Here is a 13,400-nt window from a genome sequence, read left to right as displayed (position 1 = left end):
AATACATTAAGATTTCTGAGACGCCTGGTAACAAGAAAACCTTGCATATCTGAACATTTTTCGAACTTACTTGTATAAGAGATCTTTTCCAGGTGTCTTCTGTTGAGAGCCAGTGGGCAAAGGTTGAGAAATGCAGCTTTAATTGTTGCGTGTGGTATGAGGTTGTTTGTATAAGATTGAGCTGTGAGTGGGTTTTTCTGGAAAATTCTCAAGAGAAGTAATACAGATGGGAATTATATGGTCTTATGAGTAGGTTTTTATCCTTGTTTAAGATTTTTCTCATTTCTTCACCTTTTTCTTATGAACCATTTCAAACATACAGGGAAGCTGAAAGATTAGCGCAATGAACTGGGAAGTTAGATACATTGTAACACATGCCTTCTCATTGTTCAGCACACCTGCTTAAGAATGCAGATACTAGGGCCCCTGGGTGGCTCAGTTGGTTAAGCATCTGTCTTCGGCTCAGGTCATGATCCCAGAGTCCTGGGATTGAGCCCCATGTCAAGCTCCCTGCTCAGTGGGGAGTCTGCTTCTCTCTGCCCCTCTCCCCAGCTCATGCTCTCTTTCTATCTCAAATAAGTAAATAAAATCTTAAAAAAAAGACTGCGGATACTTATCTATAGAACTACAATGGCATTATCCCTACTAAGAAAATTAGCCATCTAAAATTGACTTAATGTTTAAATTTCCCCAATTGTTCCCCTCAGATGTCTTTATAATTGTTTTTATCAAATGTACACATTACGTTTTCTGGTGACTTATTTTAACCTCTTTCTTCTTTCCTTTTAACCTCTTTTCTTCCTCTTTCATTTCTCCCATGACATTGACCTTCTGAAGAGTCCAAGGTCTTCCAAATGTCCTGCATTCAGATTTGTCTTTTTCCTCACGAGGTTCGCTGTTCCTCAACCTGGCTGCTCAGCAGGACCGCTTGTCCTGATTGATTGGCGTTACCAGGAAAGGGTAGTAACTGGCCTACTCTGTTCTCACTGAAGGCTACTGAGATAAAACTTAAAGCCTAGAAGAGAGAATACTGATGCCTGAGTTCCACTATGAACCAATGAAATCAGAATCACTGGAGAGGAAGGCCAGGTGGCCCTAGTTTCAAAATTCTCCTGGTGAATCTAGTAAGCAGCCAGCATTAAGAACTACAGCTCTCTGTCTTGTATATCCTGTAAATGAGAAATTAGACTCAAGATATTACATTTTTGTACAGAATACCTTGACTGTATACTGCACTCACCTGGGAAGCTTTATTTTATTTTTTTTTGAGATTTTATTTATTTATTTATTTTTAAAAATTTATTTATTTGACAGAGAGAGAGCACAAGTAGGCAGAGTGGCAGGCAGGGGGAAAGGGAGAAGCAGGCTCTCTGCTGAACAGGGAGCCTGATGCGGGGCTTGATCCCAGGATTCTGGGATCATGACCTGAGCCGAAGGCAGCCACTTAACCAACTGAGCCACTCAGGTGCCCCATTGAGATTTTATTTATTTGAGAGAGAGAGAGAGCGCTCCCGAGTGAGCGCATGAGGAGGAGGAGCAAGGGCAGAGGGAGAAGAAGACCCCTCTGAGCAGGGAGCCTGATGCAGGACTCAATCCCAGGATCCTGGGATCATGACCTGAGCCGAAGGCAGGCGCCCACCTGGGAAGCTTTAAAAAGTACTGATGCTGGGGTCTCACCCCAGAGATTCTGGTCTGGCAGCATCGCCTAGGCATTGGGAGTTTTAAACTCAGGTGACTTTAATGCAGTCAAGAAAACCCACTGCCTTAGGTGATCCTGTTTGTTTAATTTGCATCCTGCCAGGAGGCTTATAATGTCACACCTTTCCATTATTTGTGATGCTCCGTTCCACCCCTGGGTTAAGGTGGGAATCACCGGACTTCTCCGTGGCAAAGGTACAATTGCTCTCCCTCGTAAAGGTAAATGGTCTCTGGGATGATACTTTGGCACTGTATGAATACCCTGTTTGCTAATGAGTTTTCATCCAGTGGTTTTAGCCTCTGTTGGTGATTGTTACCTCAGTCAGTTATTATATCAGGGGCTGTAAATGGTGATCTTCTAATCTTGTCATTCCTTCCGCATTTATTAGCGGCTTTCTTTTGTAAAGAAGAGTTGGCCTGCTTATCCTCTCTTTGCTCCCTGGACTTATGTTTTTTCATTTAATAACCAGCTCCGATCATTATCCTTTTTGATGTTCAAATTGTACTAAATTTGGCCAGTGGGAACCCCTTTAAGCTGGCTTTTTAATAAAAGTACAACTTTTAAGGGGTGCCTGGGTGGCTCAGTCGGTTAAGCGGCTAACTCTTGATTTCGGCTCAGGTCATGATCTCAGGGTCATGAGATCAAGCCCCGTGTCATCGGGCTCTGCACTGGGTGTGGAGTCTGCTTGAGATTCTCTCTCTCCCTCTCCCCCTCCCTCTCTAAAAAAAAAAATAAATAAAAATAGAAGTACAATTTTTAAATTGAATTTTAACATAAAGAGCATTACACAAAAAATCAAGTCAGTAGTTAAATTTTTTTTTCACAGAGCAAACACCTGTATAACCAGTTTCCAGAACAAGAAACAGAACATTGTCAGTAGCCCAGAAGCCCCATCATACCCTCTTCCTATCACTACTGTCCCCTACAAGCGTAACCACCAGTCTTACTTCCTTTTTTTTTTTTTTTTTAAAGATCTTATTCATTTACTTGAGAGAGAGAGCAGGAGTAGGGGGTGGGGAGGGGCAGAGGGAGAAGCAGACTCCCTGTCCCTCTGAGCAGGGATTCCCGACGCTGGGCCCCTGGGCCAGTCCCAGGACCCCAGGGTCATGATCTGAGCTGAAAGCAGACACTTAACCCACTGAGCCGCCCAGGCGCTCCCACCAGCCTTACTTCTAAGCTTGTTGACCAGTTTGCATTTTGGAACTTTGTGTACATATCTTCACACAGCATGTGCTCTTATGTCTGGCTTCTCTGTGTTCGCGAGATTCATCTGTGATGTGTGTAGCTGCAGTTTTTCGTTTTTCATTGCTCCTGCAATTTATGTATGCATTTGAGTACAGGTGGACGTTAGGGATGATTCTGGGTTCTGCAGTGGTGCTTGTCTTTGGGGGAACATAGCTAAGAGTGGAATGGCTTGCTCAGAGCATATGTTCAACTTTGATACTGTCCAACGGATTGCCCCTATTTTCTTTTGCTGTAACTGCGTTGATCTTTATGGACTTCTTTCACTCTCTTGGCAAAGGTGTCCTGGGCTCAACGTGTCTGCTCTCTGCCGGGAGGCTGTAATCAGCCATTTCTCTGAGGAGCCCTGGCTCTTTTGAATAGAGAATAGTATTTAAAAGCCATGTCTGGGTCCTCGTTGTCCTCATAGCGACTGGGACGTCATTGCCTTCCGTTTCCTTTACTGGACAAAGCGAGGGAGGACACTGAAGAAAACAATCATGCCTTTGAACTGATCATTTCAATCCCAATCCAATTTAACATTGGAGGGTTTTTTTTTTTCTTCCCTCAAAAAAGGATTTTTATTTTCTGTGCTCATCTCTTTGCCCTTATGTTGAAAATCTTAGATCCTCATAACATCAATATGTTTTGCATTATTTGCTTTACTTTACACGGAACAGTTGCAAAACTGCAAAACTAGCACGGATGACAATAATATTATATGAGTGAAGTATGTATGAAGCTTCAGATTTCTTTGGAGTTTCTTTGGTCTCTTGTGAGCAACTTTGATCTTAAATGGAATGGTTTAAATCTAGTGAGGATGATGAGGAAGTTACCCAGTGGTTGCAGAAGGTAAGGGTCGTGCTCGGAATGCTGCTTGTGGCACTTGGCCCTTCTAGACAATTATTGTGGTAAGCCCCTGCTCCTCATTCCTCCCGTCTCCTTTCTCTAAATCGCTTCAGAGGTTTTCAAGGGGTCCCTGGGGAGCGGTGCACATCTGGGGGTGCGCTTCCTTCTCTCATTTAGAGGCTCTGGGGTCATCACCCTCCCCCTGGGTCCTCAGCCAGGTGGTGATGGTTAATTTTGTGTGTCAACTTGGTTAGGCTCTGATGCCCAGTTGTTTGGTCATATATCAGTCTAGATGCTGCTGTAAAGGTATTTTTTTTTTTCTTTTTTTAAGATACGACTAACATTTAATCAGTAGACTTTGAGTAAGGCAGATTACCATATGTAACATGGTAGGCCTCGTCCAATCAATTGAGAATCTTAAGAGAAAAAACTCAGGTGCCTTGAGGAGGAAGAAATTCTGCTTCCAAACTGTCTTCAGACTCAAGACATCAACTTAGTGCTGGAATTGCCAGCCCACCCTGTGGATTTAGGATTTGCTAGGCCCCACAAATGTGTGAACCAGTTCCTTAAATCCTCCCCCCCTCTACACACACACACACACACACACTCTCTCTCTCTCTCTCTACTGGTTTTTTTTTTTTTTAAGATTTTATTTATTTATTTGAGACCGAGAACAAGTGGAGGGGAGAGGCAAAAGGAGAGGGATAAGTAGGCTCTCCGCTGAGCAGGGAGCCCGATGCGGGGCTCCATCCCAGGACCCTGAGAGCATGACCTGAGCCGAAGGCAGACGCTTAACCGACTGAGCCACCCAGGCGCCCCTATTAGTTCTGTTTCTGTAGAGAACCTGAGTAGAACAATGGTTATCTCAAATTTCAGACAAAAATTGTTGGGGCTCTCTGCTGTGGCCCAGCAGTGGCATATGAGGGTGACAAGCAGATTGTCATCATCCAGGCAGAAGAGGAAAAGAGCAGCATGACAAAGGGCCCTGCTGAGGGAGTGGGTGCTGGGAATGGTGTGTAAGAACCTGTCTCCACTCCTACTCAGAACTTGGCTAATGTGGTTACCAGTATACAGCAGGTGTGCCCTTTATTTGATTTGGAACCAGAGCATCCTCCTGGATCAGGAGCAGCTGAAATCAACCTGCTTTGATGAGAAAGGAAGAGGCTCTTTGTTACTTTTACCCTTACATGCCTCCCAAGTCCCTTGATTTATGGTTCCTGTCAGCAACTCTCAGACGTGTGCCCAGCAGGCTGCTCGTGCCTGGGAAGCACTTACCCTCGGTGGAGGGAGAAGCTGGTGTCTCCCAGAAGCTAACTGTCCTCTTTGCTTAAAGATTAAGGCCAAGCCAGTTGTTATAAAGAGGCAGTATAGGATTTTCTCAGCTCCTCCTCCTTAATCCCTCTTTCACCTTATCCCTCCCCAGGAGGAGATTGGTGCAACAGAAGAAAACCCAGAATACTGGGGAACATAATGCATTGAAGTTATGCTATGAGAGAGTAGTATAAACAACAGGAAAGCTTATTTTCCAAGGATACTCCATTCTGGGATTAAAAGGCACCTCCAATGATAACCAGTGACTGCCACTGTCCTTCCAGGAGGGAGCTGGACTCTGTGGGATAGACAGACTTGAGTGGGAAGGGACCAGGGGGAATGGAGGAAGAGAGGAGTGATCAGGGAGGGAAGAGATCCCAGTATCCATGGGATTGGAAGGAAGAAGGTGGCAATGTTTTGCACCATCTTCTGGACACCATGCTTTTCTGTAAACATCTATTATCAGGATTCCCCTCAGTAATTGACAGAACCCACTCACCCTCCTAAGGACATAACCAAGGAGTGACATCAATCACCAGGTTAGAGGAAAGCTATTGTAATCCCGCAGGAGATGAAATCTGGTTTGTGTGCTCTACTTAGTTTGGGTTTGACAGAGTGGAAATATGGTCAAAGTAGAAATATGGTCCCTGAAGTCCACGGTCAGGTTCCAGATCCTGGCTCTGCACTTCCTAAATGTGTGCAACACAGACTCAGTTACACAATCTCTCCAAGCTTCAGCTTTCACACTTTTGTTTTTGTGAGCTCGATTTCACAAAAATCTGACAATTTTGGGGGGGTTATATTTTGTCCAACATTTCCAGATGATTTTAATTGCTACACTACCCAAATCAAGAAGTCCCATCTTGTTCAAACTTTGATGAAGTAAAAGTTTGAAAATATTTTAGAAACATTAGATGGTAAATGGAAAAATAATTGCACACTACACACTGTTACGCATTTAAGATAGTGAAACGTGGTTGGTAATTCTCATTAGCCAGTGTCATCTTTGTTGTTCAGTTTTCGTAAAGAGAAAGAATATGAAAAACAGTTTTTATAATTTCCTCTGTGACCTTGCCCCCCTCACAAGATCTCAGGTTCCTCATTTGCTAATTCTTCTGCCTTGAGGGGTTGGTTCCTGGAAAGGTTTCTTCCGAAGCCAGGCTGTGGTTCAGAAACACATATGCTCTTTGCCTTTTTTAAAAAAGATTTTATTTATTTATTTGTTAGAGAGAGAGAGAAGGGGAGAGAGAGAGAGAGCACAAGCAGAGGGAGAAGCAGATTCCCCGCCGAGTGGGGAGCCCGATGCGGGGCTCGATCCCAGGACCCTGTGATCATGACCTGAGCTGAAGGCAGACACTTAACCTCTGAGCCACCCAGGCATCGCTGCCCTTTGTCTTTGAGTGCTTCAGATCATCAGGTGGAAGGAGCAGCCAGAGAGCCCGCGTCACCCTGGACGAAGCCCCCGTGTGAGCAGGCCCATTGTTCAGTGGGTTCCGCTTGGAACACTGGCAGACATGACCACTAAGCTCATGCGAGGCCTAAAGGCCCAGAGCCCTCAATTCCATGCTGTCGGCCCCTCTTCCTCCACTCAGTGCAGACAAGAAGAGCAACAGGAAAGAGATGCTGGCTCAGAGGCACTGTAACAATCTTGCTGGAATTTGCTTTTTTCCTATGTGTAACGCATGGGAGGTACCTGGCTTCTCAGACCTGAATCCTGAACCTAACATTTTTTTCTTTTAGGTTATTTTCTCTGTCCTCGTGCACCATTTTCCCACTTCGGTCACTAGCAGTTTTCTTTGCCGATTGACCCTCTTTTTCCTTTACTCTCTACAAAAGCCAAGGCCATTATGTTAAGTCTTCAAGGACATAATATGGAGATTTGATCTATCAATTCCTTTATGGAGAACCAGTAATTTGGATCAGTTTTGTTGCTTTCTGAGTGTCTGGTTTGATGTTGAAATGGAGGGAGGCAAACCTGGAGAGAAGGACAATGAAAATGTCCTTTAGATCAGTGTTTCTCAACCATTTCAGTCCGCGTTTGTGATGCGTTCGCTTTAGTTCACATAGGGGACAGACTGCACTTTGGACTGTTCAGAATTCCTGCTTCTCACACATTAGATAACTAAAGGCACTTCTGGATAATGTCAAAGTTGAACTCTCCAAGGAGTGTCACAAGTGCTGATGATTTTGGATTAAAGCAGCTTCGTGTGCTTTTGATGCTGCTTATCCACATTTTGGTGAAGATGAAGAAGTCATACTTGTGTCCTCATTCTCATTCACTGGGTGGAAGATGAACTAGTCAGGAATCTTACTGTGAGCGACCCTAAACCTCAAACAAACTAGCTTACACAAACAAACAAAAGACTTTGCTGGCTCTTGTCACTGAGAAGACCACAGGTAAAGCTCCTTCAGGTGAGGCTTGAGTCAGGACTCACACGATGCTCACAGGATGTCCCACGTGGCTCTGCTCTTGTGTGTTGGTTCCTCCTAAGGCTCCATGTAATGGGCCCTGGAGTCTTTAGGTTCCCATCTTTTTGACAGTCTTATGGAGGATAAGAGGAGGCTTTTTTCCTCATGAGCCTAGCAAACGTCTCCTCCACTGAGGAAATTATTGTGGCTAAGAGAATGTGCTAGATTAATTGCGGAGCTGAGCATGGAGCGAACTTCATCAGGCAGCCTTGGACTGAGAGTGAGTGGGCTCTCTGGAGAACCGGGGAGCTGGGACAAAAGCTGGGGGAATGGATGGGGGAGGCAAAAACAGACAGACAAACACGTCCACTTTGTGATTTAGATTGCCAAGAGACAACAGTTAGATGGGTGGAGACAACAGTTTTTCTCAGAAACGAATATCGAACATGCTCAGGGCTTCTGGACTATTTTGAGACCCCAAGACTTTGGACCACATTGTTCAGAAGAAAGAATTTGAACCTGGAAAAAAATGCAAGAGCAGATGTTACTGGTTATTTTCACCATTAAAAGAATTGCCCGGTGGAGCATTCATTTGTTTATTTCACTACTCTTTATTAGTTGCTTACTAGTACCAGGCCCCCGGGGGGACATTGGAGATGGAGGGAACACCACCACTGTGAACACAAATACATAACCGTGTTGGCTCCAAAGTAGGCTGATCATCCGCATCAGTCTGGGAATTATTTTTAATCAATTATGTTTTTAAAAACTGAGTTATACATGTGCTGAAGGGCACATACCTTCAGCACACAGCTCCAGTCTGTCGAATCATGATCTCTGTGAGATTCTTCCATATTTTATAGATAAAACAGCGGGATTCTCCCTAGCTGGGATTCAGGAACCCCATCCACTTAAAAATAGAAAATTAGCCTTCCAGACTTGGAAAAGGCTTTAGGATAAGATTCCTTGCTGCCAGGATTGTTCCTGTTCTGCCCTGACTGTTGGTCATTGTCCTTGCCACATGATTCTGATTAATTCCACTGGTGCAGGGCTCGCCTCCCGCAAGGCAAATTCTTAGCTTCTGGGTGGCACTATCTCCACGTTCACAGCTGTCATTACCGGAGCCCCGAGCTGCCTCACCAAACCCTCCACCCTTGCCCAGCACCATGCTTCGGGCAGTCCTGCACTGTGCAGGACTCGGAATTGGCGTGCAAGATGAAAATGGTTTTGCCACTTGTGGTTTTCCTAGCTGTCAACAAGAGAAAACATGTCATTGCCCTCAAATCTCAGAGATCAATAAAGTGGCGAATGTTGTTCCTCTTCCTTGTGTCTGTGAGCTCACTACTTTTATAGGGGTTTCTTTTTCTTGGCAGCACTTATCAAAGCCGGTGGTGGGATGGGCAACACTGTGAGGTTGCCTGGATGGAGAAAAGTCAATGCTGCTTTCACTGTCTATAATCTTGTCATAGGCAGGCGGGAGAATGCTCCAGAAAAGAAGTTTAACTCCTTTTAATTCTCAAAAAACTTTGCTTGTTGAAATGTTAAGACCTTTGTTTAACCCTAATTTAATTGTCAGCCTTATAAGTAAGTTTAAGGGATAAAGAATCACCCTCAACTCTGTTTAAAATGTCAATGTAGGGGCGCCTGGGTGGCTCAGATGGTTAAGCATCTGCCTTCGGCTCAGGTCATGATCCCAGGGTCCTGGGATCAAGCCCCGCATTGGGCTCCTTGCTCAGCGGGGAGCCTGCTTCTCCCTCTCCCTCTGCCTCTCTCCCTGCTCATGCGCGCGCTCTCTCTCTCTCTCTATATATATCTCTGTGTCTCAGATGAATAAATAAAATCTTTAAAAAAAAACTCAATGTAAATAATGTAGATAAGCCAAGGAAAGTTGATTTTAAATAATAAAAAATACCAACCCCCTTGTTAAAGATATACCTGAAATTCACTCACAGGGTTCTTTCCACAACTTCTGTTACTTGAGATGTTTAGATTTTGATGGAAATTGAGTTTGGAGCATGTTTTCTCCACTTTTGTTTGTGCAGTTATACCTGGAGGAATGATCCATTGGGAAATCATCTTTATAATTCAGATTTTTTTCTCTCTGAATTGAGTAATTGGCTCCTGACTGGTCTTCCTGCAGTTGGTTTTCCACACTGTGGTCAGATTCTTTCCTTCCTTCCTTCCTTCCTTCCTTCCTTCCTTCCTTCCTTCCTTCCTTCCTTCCTTCCTTCCTTCCTTCCTTCCTTCCTTCCTATTTATTTATTTATTTTGGAGAGAGACAGAGCACAAGTAGTGGGGAGGGGCAGAGGGAGAGGGAGAAGCCAGCTCCCCACTGAGCGCAGAGCCAGACAAAGGCTCGATCCCAGGACCTGAGATCATGACCTGAGCCGAAGGCAGACACTTAACCGACTGAGCCACCCAGGCGTCCCTGTGGCCAGACTTGTAAAGTGGGGATCCCATGGATCATGTCAGCGCCCTGTAGCAGCCACTTCCCTGTCCCTAATTTCTCTGTCCTCCGCTCTGTTGCCTTGATAGTGTTCGTCACACTCTGAAATTATTATTATTATTATTATTTTCTTTTCTGTCCAGCCCCTAGAATGAATGAATGAGTGTTGAAAACCCCTTGGGATAAAAAGACTTGTCTTCTACTCACAGCACAATCTGACCCTTGTTTCTATGGCCTCTCACCTGTTCTAGCCCCTTGGGACTCGATTCTGGTTCCCATGAAAGCATGTCTTCTTCTCTGGTTCTCTTTCACATGCTCTTCCCCATTTCCAGAATATTTCTTCCCCAGTTGATTCCTTTTTACCCTTGACCCACTGACCTGAATATGGACCCCTTCTTGTGTGGTCTCTGGGCTTCCCTCATCACTGGGTTATTTTGCTGTATTATTATTGCCCATTTATTTGTCCAGATTCCTCCAGTAGATGTGAAGTTGGGGGAAGGGGCCTGCTAACTCTCTGGTGTCTCTTCAGAGCCTGGGAGAGAGCCTGGCATGTAGATATTTGTTGAACCAATTAATGAATGAATGAATCAAGTGCCTGCAAGTATCTTAGAAGTGATTCCACTTTGGTTAACTGGAAGTGACATGATAAATATGTTTTCTTTATCACAACTACTCTGCCAGAAAGCAGGATAAGGGAAAGGCCAGAAATCCTGGACCCAGAGAAATAATTTTCCCAAACCTGGATCTGCAATAAGCAGGCGATGTGGGAGCCTGGTTGGAGATCAGGATACTTGCATCTACTTCCTCATTTTGCCATGTTGCAGGATTTCTAAAGCATTTAGAGTAGATTCCAAAAATACTCTTAGGGTGGGGAAAAAATGCAACCAATTCCTTTTGGGTCTAAAGATTTTGTGATGCTATACTTTCTGATTTGTTACTACCATCAATTAGGCAGAGCTAATTAATCTGAGCTGAAATGAGGTGTAGTGGGCCAGAATTTTATCAGCAAGATTTGTGGGCTTCCTACTCTAGTCCATTTGAGGAAGGGAAGGGAATGTTCATGAGGGAGTCCACTGGATGCTGAGGAGGTCTTGGTCCTTGTTACTGGAGCCCTGTACAGCCAGGACTCGGCCCTCAGGCATGGGCCTGGAGCCAAGAAAATATTCGAGGGGACTTGGTTGTTAGTCAGTGAGAGAGAGGGTCATCAGGTTATGCTCCCTAGAATCAATATAAATGATTCATTTGGGAACTAACTGGATACAGAGATAGGATGAGTGGGAAATGTAGTTGGCAAGAATTATATCAGAGAAGGTTCTTAGTGAGGGGACTTTGAGGACCTTAAATGGTTTGTTTTGAAGAATCTTAAGCTTTTCCACCACAGCTCTTGCATGCTCATAGGCCATGCATTAGCCTTGGCTTGGCTCATGTTCCTCTACAAGAAGGAGTCCTGCAGTTAGCTAGATTATATGCAGGGTATTCCCCAGCCATTTTCAGGCCCCAAGACAATATATATATAGTTAGTAACAGCAAGTAAGGCTTTTAGAGATATTCCCCCAAATGCATTCCATGTGTCAGAAGCTCTCTGGAGCCTTGTGCTGGGAGGAGTCATGAGTCCCCATAACAGTGTCCCTGGAGGCCCTCACTTTAAATGTTGGGGCACTTTGGCTGTGTCTGTTGTTGAAAACCTAGTGGGACTATGGCCACCTTTGTTTAAAGGTGATTTGGAATACTCTGGGACAATTTCCCCTTGGCACCAATGATGAGGGGAAGGTTATTGGGAAAAACTGTCGGGAGAATCCTTCTGGACTTCTGGTCAGTTGGGCATAGGAGGACTTCTTAGAGCCTAGTCTTTCTACGAAATTGGACCAGAGGGGCACCTGGGTGGCACAGTTGGTTAAAAGTCTGTCTTTGGCTCAGGTCATGATCTCAGGGTCCTGGGATCGAGCCCCACATTGGGCTCCCTGCTCAGCGGTGAGTCTGCTCCTCCTTCTCACTCTCCCTCTGTGCGTGCTTTCTCTCTCATATAAATAAATAAAATCTTTAAAAAAATAAAAAAAAAAGAAATTGGACTAGAGAGATTCACGAACTTCTGGGCATTGTCTAAAATTATATCTGTGGAGAGATTAAGGCAAAAAGCATCTTTACTTTGACTTTCATTCTTAATTTCCTTCTAGTCAAGATATGGATTGATAGAGGGTCTTGATTAATATCAGAAAATTAGGAATGTTGGAGATTTTAGTTCATGAATTTTTTTTTTTTAAATACAGGGACTGAATTACCCTTGAAAAATTAAAAAAAACCAAAACAGCCAAATTTTCACTGGTCTCCTGAACTGGGCTAATCACTCTTGTGGGGTTACTTTTAGCTTCCAGAATCTGTGAATTGCCAGAGGCAGTAGTTTTAGATGTGGAGCCAGAGGAAAAGGGGGTCTGAGCAGCACATCAGCATTGTACAGCACCTGGTACAAAAATTATAAATAAAATCTGATGAGCACTGAGTAGTATAAAGTATAAATATATAAATATATATAAATATATAAGTATATATATATTAGTTGATATGTTTGGTAGCAATATACTTTGATATTTGTGGGTCATATTAAAGGACATCATCTAGGTGATGATCTCCAGTTTTTTTTTTTTTTTTACTAAGTTTTTAATTTTGATTAGAGTATAGTTAACATACAGTGTTACATTAGTTTCTGGCCTACAATATAGTGATCCATGGGTACTGGCTCTTGGAAGTGAAGCACAGTGAGTTGGGTTAAGAGGCGATGGCTATGGTGATGGGTATTGAGGAGGGCACGTTCTGCATGGAGCACTGGGTGTTACGCACAAACAATGAATCATGGAACACTACATCTGAAACTAATGATGTAATGTATGGGGATTAACATAACAATAAAAAAATAAAAAAAAAAGATAATGGGCAAAAAAAAAAAAAAAAGAGGCGATGGCTAATGCCTCTTCACTGGGCCCCACACTTGGCTTGGGTCATGTTCCTCTACAAGAAGGAGTCCTGCAGTTCGCTAGATTATATGCAGGGTATTCCCCAGCCATTTTCAGGCCCCAAGACAATATATATATAGTTAGTAACAGCAAGTAACTGTGTTCTTGGCAGACTGAAATCTGAACCCCAGTGGTAGAGTTTGAAGGGAGGGCTTACTCCCTGGTCATAGGAAGTTTTCTTGTAAAAAGTGGGATCATCCCACAGACCTGGGCTGGGGTAGGTCAGAGCTCCCGTTCTGGGCCTTATATTGTTCACCAATGTAACAGTGACCTGGATTGCTTGGGTCACTTCAACTTACTCACCACTGGCTACTCAAGTGTCAACAGTTAATGAATTTCTACTCAGGATTTTCAAAGTTGTGACACTTTGGAGAGGGGGTGCGGCCCAGGAATCTGTATTTAAAGCATATCTTCCAGTAGTCCTTAAAGCAAACGTTTGAGCAGATAGAAAGGAAGC

The sequence above is a fragment of the Mirounga angustirostris genome, unplaced genomic scaffold, assembly GCF_029215605.1.
Source record: "Mirounga angustirostris isolate CCGP_5_RB_7025 unplaced genomic scaffold, mMirAng1.0.hap1 SCAF_9, whole genome shotgun sequence".
Taxonomy (NCBI): Eukaryota; Metazoa; Chordata; class Mammalia; order Carnivora; family Phocidae; genus Mirounga; species Mirounga angustirostris.
This window is presented reverse-complemented; position numbering follows the sequence as displayed.